Genomic DNA, 10,000 nt, shown 5'->3' on the forward strand with positions numbered 1-10,000 from the left:
AGTGCGGCCGGGAGGGAGGCCTCTCGGTCGGATTGAAAACTTGGAGTTTGCAGCGCCGGAAGGGGCCGGCGAGGAGGCCGAGTGCGGCCGGGAGGGAGGCCTCTCGGTCGGATTGAAAACTTGGAGTTTGCAGCGCCGGAAGGGGCCGGCGAGGAGGCCGAGTGCGGCCGGGAAAGAGGCCACTCGGTCGGATTGAAAACTTGGAGTTTGCAAGCCGGAAGGGGCCGGCGAGGAGGCCGAGTGCGGCCGGGAAAGAGGCCACTCGGTCGGATTGAAAACTTGGAGTTTGCAGCGCCGGAAGGGGCCGGCGAGGAGGCCGAGTGCGGCCGGGAAAGAGGCCACTCGGTCGGATTGGGAGTTTGAAAAAAATCCCCCATTCATTTCCAATGGCGGAGGTACCAGGGGCAAGGCTGGGGGTACCAGGGGCGAAGCTGGCTGGGGGTACCAGGGGTAAGGCTGAGGGTACCAGGGGTGCCGCTGGGGGTACCAGGGGTAAGGCTGAGGGTACCAGGGGTGCCGCTGAGGGTACCAGGGGTGCCGCTGGGGGTACCAGGGGTGCCGCTGAGGGTACCAGGGGTGCCGCTGAGGGTACCAGGGGTAGGGCTGGAGGTACCAGGGGTGCCGCTGGGGGTACCAGGGGTAAGGCTGAGGGTACCAGGGGTGCCGCTGGGGGTACCAGGGGTAAGGCTGAGGGTACCAGGGGTGCCGCTGGGGGTACCAGGGGTAAGGCTGAGGGTACCAGGGGTGCCGCTGGGGGTACCAGGGGTGCCGCTGAGGGTACCAGGGGTAGGGCTGGAGGTACCAGGGGTGCCGCTGAGGGTACCAGGGGTAAAGAGCGGGCCGGCCCGGCGGGCGAGTGTGGCCGGGAAAGAGGCCTCTCGGTCGGATTGGGAGTTTGAAAAAAATCCCCCATTCATTTCCAATGGCGGAGGTACCAGGGGCAAGGCTGGGGGTACCAGGGGTAAAGAGCGGGCCGGCCCGGCGGGCGAGTGTGGCCGGAAAAGGGGCCTCTTGGTCGGATTGGGAGTTTGAAAAAATTCCCCCATTCATTTTCAATGGCGGGGGTACCAGGGGTAGAGCTGGGGGTACCAGGGGTAAAGAGCGGGCCGGCCCGGCGTGCGAGTTTGGCCGGAAAAGGGGCCTCTTGGTCGTATTGGGAGTTTGAAAAAATTCCCCCATTCATTTTCAATGGCGGAGGTACCAGGGGCAAGGCTGGGGGTACCAGGGGCGAAGCTGGCTGGGGGTACCAGGGGTAAGGCTGAGGGTACCAGGGGTGCAGCTGAGGGTACCAGGGGTAAGGTTGAGGGTACCAGGGGTGTTGCTGGGGGTACCAGGGGTCACCATTCATTTTCAATGGGGGAGGTACCAGGGGCAAGGCTGGGGGTACCAGGGGTGTTGCTGGGGGTACCAGGGGTAAAGAGCGGGCCGGCCCGGCGGGCGAGTGTGGCCGGAAAAGGGGCCTCTTGCTCGGATTGGGAGTTTGAAAAAATTCCCCCATTCATTTTCAATGGCAGATGTACCAGGGGTCGGTGTCCGCCAGACGGCGGTGTGGTAGGCAAAAGGCGGGCCGGCTCGGCGAGCGTGCGTGCCCGGGAAAAAGGCCTCTTGGCCGGCGTGAGAGTTTAATAATAGCGGGCCGGCTCATCGAGCGTGCGTGCCCGGGAAAAGGGCCTCTTGGCCGGCGTGAGAGTTTAATAATAGCGGGCCGGCCCGGCGAGCGTGCGTGCCCGGGAAAAAGGCCTCCTTGCAGGCGTGAGCGTTTAATAATAGCGGGCCGGCCCGGCGAGCGTGCGTGCCCGGGAAAAAGGCCTCCTTGCAGGCGTGAGAGTTTAATAATAGCGGGCCGGCCCGGCGAGCGTGCGTGCCCGGGAAAAAGGCCTCCTTGCAGGCGTGAGAGTTTAATAATAGCGGGCCGGCTCGGCGAGCGTGCGTGCACGGGAAAAAGGCCTCTTGGCCGGCGTGAGAGTTTAATAATAGCGGGCCGGCCCGGCGAGCGTGCGTGCCCGGGAAAAAGGCCTCCTTGCAGGCGTGAGAGTTTAATAATAGCGGGCCGGCTCATCGAGCGTGCGTGCCCGGGAAAAGGGCCTCCTTGCAGGCGTGAGAGTTTAATAATAGCGGGCCGGCTCTGCGAGCGTGCGTGCCCGGGAAAAGGGCCTCTTGGCCGGCCTGAGCGTTTAATAATAGCGGGCCGGCTCATCGAGCGTGCGTGCCCGGGAAAAGGGCCTCTTGGCCGGCCTGAGCGTTTAATAATAGCGGGCCGGCCCCGCGAGCGTGCGTGCCCGGGAAAAAGGCCTCCTTGCAGGCGTGAGAGTTTAATAATAGCGGGCCGGCTCATCGAGCGTGCGTGCCCGGGAAAAGGGCCTCCTTGCAGGCGTGAGAGTTTAATAATAGCGGGCCGGCTCGGCGAGCGTGCGTGCCCGGGAAAAGGGCCTCTTGGCCGGCGTGAGAGTTTAATAATAGCGGGCCGGCCCCGCGAGCGTGCGTGCCCGGGAAAAAGGCCTCCTTGCAGGGGTGAGAGTTTAATAATAGCGGGCCGGCCCGGCGAGCGTGCGTGCCCGGGAAAAAGGCCTCCTTGCAGGCGTGAGCGTTTAATAATAGCGGGCCGGCTCATCGAGCGTGCGTGCCCGGGAAAAGGGCCTCCTTGCAGGCGTGAGAGTTTAATAATAGCGGACCGGCTCTGCGAGCGTGCGTGCCCGGGAAAAGGGCCTCTTGGCCGGCCTGAGCGTTTAATAATAGCGGGCCGGCCCGGCGAGCGTGCGTGCCCGGGAAAAAGGCCTCTTGGCCGGCTTGGGGGATTGAAAAAAAATCCCCCATTCATTTTCAACGGGAGGGGTCGGCGGTACCGCTTGGTGTCCGCCAGACGGCGGTGTGGTAGGCAAATGGCGGGCCTGCACGGCGAGCGTGCGTGCCCGGGAAAAAGGCCTCCTTGCAGGCGTGAGAGTTTAATAATAGCGGGCCGGCCCGGAGAGCGTGCGTGCCCGGGAAAAAGGCCTCTTGGCCGGCGTGAGAGTTTAATAATAGCGGGCCGGCCCGGCGAGCGTGCGTGCCCGGGAAAAAGGCCTCCTTGCAGGCGTGAGCGTTTAATAATAGCGGGCCGGCTCATCGAGCGTGCGTGCCCGGGAAAAGGGCCTCTTGGCCGGCGTGAGAGTTTAATAATAGCGGGCCGGCTCATCGAGCGTGCGTGCCCGGGAAAAAGGCCTCTTGGCCGGCTTGGGGGATTGAAAAAAAAATCCCCCATTCATTTTCAACGGGAGGGGTCGGCGGTACCGCTTGGTGTCCGCCAGACGGCGGTGTGGTAGGCAAATGGCGGGCCTGCACGGCGAGCGTGCGTGCCCGGGAAAAAGGCCTCCTGGCCGGCGTGAGAGTTTAATAATAGCGGGCCGGCTCTGCGAGCGTGCGTGCCCGGGAAAAAGGCCTCCTTGCAGGCGTGAGAGTTTAATAATAGCGGGCCGGCCCGGCGAGCGTGCGTGCCCGGGAAAAAGGCCTCCTTGCAGGCGTGAGAGTTTAATAATAGCGGGCCGGCTCGGCGAGCGTGCGTGCACGGGAAAAAGGCCTCTTGGCCGGCGTGAGAGTTTAATAATAGCGGGCCGGCCCGGCGAGCGTGCGTGCCCGGGAAAAAGGCCTCCTTGCAGGCGTGAGAGTTTAATAATAGCGGGCCGGCTCATCGAGCGTGCGTGCCCGGGAAAAGGGCCTCCTTGCAGGCGTGAGAGTTTAATAATAGCGGGCCGGCTCTGCGAGCGTGCGTGCCCGGGAAAAGGGCCTCTTGGCCGGCCTGAGCGTTTAATAATAGCGGGCCGGCTCATCGAGCGTGCGTGCCCGGGAAAAGGGCCTCTTGGCCGGCCTGAGCGTTTAATAATAGCGGGCCGGCCCCGCGAGCGTGCGTGCCCGGGAAAAAGGCCTCCTTGCAGGCGTGAGAGTTTAATAATAGCGGGCCGGCTCATCGAGCGTGCGTGCCCGGGAAAAGGGCCTCCTTGCAGGCGTGAGAGTTTAATAATAGCGGGCCGGCTCGGCGAGCGTGCGTGCCCGGGAAAAGGGCCTCTTGGCCGGCGTGAGAGTTTAATAATAGCGGGCCGGCCCCGCGAGCGTGCATGCCCGGGAAAAAGGCCTCCTTGCAGGCGTGAGAGTTTAATAATAGCGGGCCGGCCCGGAGAGCGTGCGTGCCCGGGAAAAAGGCCTCTTGGCCGGCGTGAGAGTTTAATAATAGCGGGCCGGCCCGGCGAGCGTGCGTGCCCGGGAAAAAGGCCTCCTTGCAGGCGTGAGCGTTTAATAATAGCGGGCCGGCTCATCGAGCGTGCGTGCCCGGGAAAAAGGCCTCTTGGCCGGCTTGGGGGATTGAAAAAAAAATCCCCCATTCATTTTCAACGGGAGGGGTCGGCGGTACCGCTTGGTGTCCGCCAGACGGCGGTGTGGTAGGCAAATGGCGGGCCTGCACGGCGAGCGTGCGTGCCCGGGAAAAAGGCCTCCTGGCCGGCGTGAGAGTTTAATAATAGCGGGCCGGCTCTGCGAGCGTGCGTGCCCGGGAAAAAGGCCTCCTTGCAGGCGTGAGAGTTTAATAATAGCGGGCCGGCTCGGCGAGCGTGCGTGCCCGGGAAAAAGGCCTCCTTGCAGGCGTAAGAGTTTAATAATAGCGGGCCGGCTCATCGAGCGTGCGTGCCCGGGAAAAAGGCCTCTTGGCCGGCGTGAGAGTTTAATAATAGCGGGCCGGCCCGGCGAGCGTGCGTGCCCGGGAAAAAGGCCTCCTTGCAGGCGTGAGTGTTTAATAATAGCGGGCCGGCTCATCGAGCGTGCGTGCCCGGGAAAAGGGCCTCTTGGCCGGCGTGAGAGTTTAATAATAGCGGGCCGGCCCGGCGAGCGTGCGTGCCCGGGAAAAAGGCCTCCTTGCAGGCGTGAGAGTTTAATAATAGCGGGCCGGCTCCGCGAGCGTGCGTGGCCGGGAAAAAGGCCTCTTGGCCGGCGTGAGAGTTTAATAATAGCGGGCCGGCTCATCGAGCGTGCGTGCCCGGGAAAAGGGCCTCTTGGCCGGCGTGAGAGTTTAATAATAGCGGGCCGGCTCATCGAGCGTGCGTGCCCGGGAAAAGGGCCTCTTGGCCGGCGTGAGAGTTTAATAATAGCGGGCCGGCCCGGCGAGCGTGCGTGCCCGGGAAAAAGGCCTCCTTGCAGGCGTGAGAGTTTAATAATAGCGGGCCGGCCCGGCGAGCGTGCGTGCCCGGGAAAAAGGCCTCCTTGCAGGCGTGAGAGTTTAATAATAGCGGGCCGGCCCGGCGAGCGTGCGTGCCCGGGAAAAAGGCCTCCTTGCAGGCGTGAGAGTTTAATAATAGCGGGCCGGCTCCGCGAGCGTGCGTGGCCGGGAAAAAGGCCTCTTGGCCGGCGTGAGAGTTTAATAATAGCGGGCCGGCTCATCGAGCGTGCGTGCCCGGGAAAAGGGCCTCTTGGCCGGCGTGAGAGTTTAATAATAGCGGGCCGGCTCATCGAGCGTGCGTGCCCGGGAAAAGGGCCTCTTGGCCGGCGTGAGAGTTTAATAATAGCGGGCCGGCCCGGCGAGCGTGCGTGCCCGGGAAAAAGGCCTCCTTGCAGGCGTGAGAGTTTAATAATAGCGGGCCGGCCCGGCGAGCGTGCGTGCCCGGGAAAAAGGCCTCCTTGCAGGCGTGAGAGTTTAATAATAGCGGGCCGGCCCGGCGAGCGTGCGTGCCCGGGAAAAAGGCCTCCTTGCAGGCGTGAGAGTTTAATAATAGCGGGCCGGCCCGGCGAGCGTGCGTGCCCGGGAAAAAGGCCTCCTTGCAGGCGTGAGAGTTTAATAATAGCGGGCCGGCCCGGCGAGCGTGCGTGCCCGGGAAAAAGGCCTCTTGGCCGGCGTGGGAGATTGAAAAAATTCCCCCATTCATTTTCAATGGCGGGGGTACCAGGGGTAGAGCTGGGGGTACCAGGGGTAAAGAGCGGGCCGGCCCGGCGTGCGAGTTTGGCCGGAAAAGAGGCCTCTTGGTCGGATTGGGAGATTGAAAAAATTCCCCCATTCATTTTCAATGGCGGGGGTACCAGGGGTAGAGCTGGGGGTACCAGGGGTAAAGAGCGGGCCGGCCCGGCGTGCGAGTTTGGCCGGAAAAGAGGCCTCTTGGTCGGATTGGGAGATTGAAAAAATTCCCCCATTCATTTTCAATGGCGGGGGTACCAGGGGTAGAGCTGGGGGTACCAGGGGTAAAGAGCGGGCCGGCCCGGCGTGCGAGTTTGGCCGGAAAAGAGGCCTCTTGGTCGGATTGGGAGATTGAAAAAATTCCCCCATTCATTTTCAATGGCGGGGGTACCAGGGGTAGAGCTGGGGGTACCAGGGGTAAAGAGCGGGCCGGCCCGGCGTGCGAGTGTGGCCGGGAAAGAGCCCTCCTGGCCGGCCTGGGAGATTGAAAAAAATTCCCCCATTCATTTTCAATGGCGGGGGTACCAGGGGTAAAGAGCGGGCCGGCCCAGCGTGCGAGTTTGGCCGGGAAAGGGGCCTCCTGGCCGGCCTGGGGGATTAAAAAAATTCCCCCATTCATTTTCAATGGCGGGGGTACCAGGGGTAGCAGTACCGATTTTGGTCGTTAGGGGCGCTGTAGTAGGTAAACCACATATGCGGAGTTAGGGGGTCAAGAAGGCGAAAGGCTTAGAAAGTGACCGTTCACCAAAATACTTTCCGAAACGTATATAGGGGGGCATGTGTCGGACGAGTCACCATGCTTTCTCGATGCTGGAGGTACCAGGGGCACAAAGTTGGCCGGGAAAGATGCCTCTTAGGCGGATTGAAAGCATGAGAAAATGCCCCCCATTCATTTTCAATGGCGGAGAGTGGGCCGGCCCCGCAGCCGAGTGTGGCCGGCGGAGAGGCGTCTCGGTCGGATGAATGAAGCGTGGAGCCGGCCTCTGACGGCGGAGCTCCGCACTTTCGAATATTTTCTATCTCCCCCTCCGGGCGGTCGACGGCAGTTGGGAAGGCCGCCCGAGAGGCGCCCGGGGCGGATACCTCGGGCGAAAAGCCGGCCTCTGACGGCGGAGCTCCGCACTTTCGAATATTTTCTATTTCCCCCTCCGGGCGGTCGACGGCAGTTGGGAAGGCCGCCCGAGAGGCGCCCGGGGCGGATACCTCGGGCGAAAAGCCGGCCTCTGACGGCGGAGCTCCGCACTTTCGAATATTTTCTATCTCCCCCTCCGGGCGGCCGACGGCAGTTGGGAAGGCCGCCCGAGAGGCGCCCGGGGCGGATACCTCGGGCGAAAAGCCGGCCTCTGACGGCGGAGCTCCGCACTTTCGAATATTTTCTATTTCCCCCTCCGGGCGGCCGACGGCAGTTGGGAAGGCCGCCCGAGAGGCGCCCGGGGCGGATACCTCGGGCGAAAAGCCGGCCTCTGACGGCGGAGCTCCGCACTTTCGAATATTTTCTATTTCCCCCTCCGGGCGGCCGACGGCAGTTGGGAAGGCCGCCCGAGAGGCGCCCGGGGCGGATACCTCGGGCGAAAAGCCGGCCTCTGACGGCGGAGCTCCGCACTTTCGAATATTTTCTATTTCCCCCTCCGGGCGGCCGACGGCAGTTGGGAAGGCCGCCCGAGAGGCGCCCGGGGCGGATACCTCGGGCGAAAAGCCGGCCTCTGACGGCGGAGCTCCGCACTTTCGAATATTTTCTATTTCCCCCTCCGGGCGGCCGACGGCAGTTGGGAAGGCCGCCCGAGAGGCGCCCGGGGCGGATACCTCGGGCGAAAAGCCGGCCTCTGACGGCGGAGCTCCGCACTTTCGAATATTTTCTATTTCCCCCTCCGGGCGGCCGACGGCAGTTGGGAAGGCCGCCCGAGAGGCGCCCCGGGGCGGATACCTCGGGCGAAAAGCCGGCCTCTGACGGCGGAGCTCCGCACTTTCGAATATTTTCTATTTCCCCCTCCGGGCGGCCGACGGCAGTTGGGAAGGTCGCCCGAGAGGCGCCCCGGGGCGGATACCCCGGGCGAAAAGCCGGCCTCTGACGGCGGAGCTCCGCACTTTCGAATATTTTCTATTTCCCCCTCCGGGCGGCTGACGGCAGGTGGGAAGGCCGCCCATTCATTTTCAATGGCGGAGGTACCAGGGGTGCCGCTGAGGGTACCAGGGGTGCCGCCGAGGGTACCAGGGGTGCAGCTGAGGGTACCAGGGGTGACGCTGAGGGTACCAGGGGTGCCGCTGAGGGTACCAGGGGTACGGCTGAGGGTACCAGGGGTGCCGCTGAGGGTACCAGGGGTGCCGCTGAGGGTACCAGGGGTGCCGCTGAGGGTACCAGGGGTTCGGCTGAGGGTACCAGGGGTACGGCTGAGGGTACCAGGGGTGCCGCTGAGGGTACCAGGGGTGCCGCTGAGGGTACCAGGGGTGCGGCTGAGGGTACCAGGGGTAAGGCTGAGGGTACCAGGGGTGCCGCTGAGGGTACCAGGGGTGCGGCTGAGGGTACCAGGGGTAAGGCTGAGGGTACCAGGGGTAAGGCTGAGGGTACCAGGGGTAAGGCTGAGGGTACCAGGGGTACGGCTGGAGGTACCAGGGGTAAGGCTGGAGGTACCAGGGGTAAGGCTGGAGGTACCAGGGGTAAGGCTGGAGGTACCAGGGGTTAGGCTGGAGGTACCAGGGGTAAGGCTGGGGGTACCAGGGGTAAGGCTGAGGGTACCAGGGGCGAAGCTGGCTGGGGGTACCAGGGGTTGGGCTGAGGGTACCAGGGGTTGGGCTGAGGGTACCAGGGGTAAGGCTGAGGGTACCAGGGGCGAAGCTGGCTGGGGGTACCAGGGGTGTTGCTGAGGGTACCAGGGGTGCCGCTGAGGGTACCAGGGGTTAGGCTGGGGGTACCAGGGGTTGAGCTGAGGGTACCAGGGGTAAGGCTGAGGGTACCAGGGGTGTTGCTGGGGGTACCAGGGGTCGCCATTCATTTTCAATGGGGGAGGTACCAGGGGTAGGGCTGGGGGTACCAGGGGTAAAGAGCGGACCGGCTCGCCGGCCGAGCGTGGCCGAAAAAGAGGCCTCCTGGCCGGATTGAGAAATTAAAAAAATTCCCCCATTCATTTTCAATGGCGGGGGTACCAGGGGTATGCAGTACCGATTTTGGTCGTTAGGGGCGCTGTAGTAGGTAAACCAGATATGGGGAGTTAGGGGGTCAAGAAGGCTAAAAGGCTTAGAAAGTGAGCGTTCACCAAAATACTTTCCGAAACGTATATAGGTGAGCATGTTTTGAATGGGTGACCTCCAGGGCGACACAGGGGAGGCCCCTAAGAGTATAATCAGACCATCGTGAGGGTGTTTCCAGCCACCCAAAAGCACTGGAACGGCCTCTGACGGCGGAGCTCCGCACTATCGAATATTTTCTATTTCCCCCTCCAGGCGGTCGACGGCAGTTGGGAAGGCCGCCCGAGAGGCGCCCGGGGCGGATACCCCGTGCGAAAACCCGGCCTCTGACGGCGGAGCTCCGCACTTTCGAATATTTTCTGTTTCCCCCTCCGGGCGGTCGACGGCAGTTGGGAAGGCCGCCCGAGAGGCGCCCGGGGCGGATACCCCGTGCGAAAACCCGGCCTCTGACGGCGGAGCTCCGCACTTTCGAATATTTTCTGTTTCCCCCTCCGGGCGGTCGACGGCAGTTGGGAAGGCCGCCCGAGAGGCGCCCGGGGCGGATACCCCGTGCGAAAACCCGGCCTCTGACGGCGGAGCTCCGCACTTTCGAACATTTTCTGTTTCCCCCTCCGGGCGGTCGACGGCAGTTGGGAAGGCCGCCCGAGAGGCGCCCGGGGCGGATACCCCGTGCGAAAACCCGGCCTCTGACGGCGGAGCTCCGCACTTTCGAACATTTTCTGTTTCCCCCTCCGGGCGGTCGACGGCAGTTGGGAAGGCCGCCCGAGAGGCGCCCGGGGCGGATACCCCGTGCGAAAACCCGGCCTCTGACGGCGGAGCTCCGCACTTTCGAATATTTTCTGTTTCCCCCTCCGGGCGGTCGACGGCAGTTGGGAAGGCCGCCCGAGAGGCGCCCGGGGCGGATACCCC

This window comes from Hippocampus guttulatus, unplaced genomic scaffold, assembly GCF_054856545.1.
Source record: "Hippocampus guttulatus isolate MCC_2025c unplaced genomic scaffold, RoL_Hgut_1.0 HiC_scaffold_35, whole genome shotgun sequence".
Lineage (NCBI taxonomy): Eukaryota > Metazoa > Chordata > Actinopteri > Syngnathiformes > Syngnathidae > Hippocampus > Hippocampus guttulatus.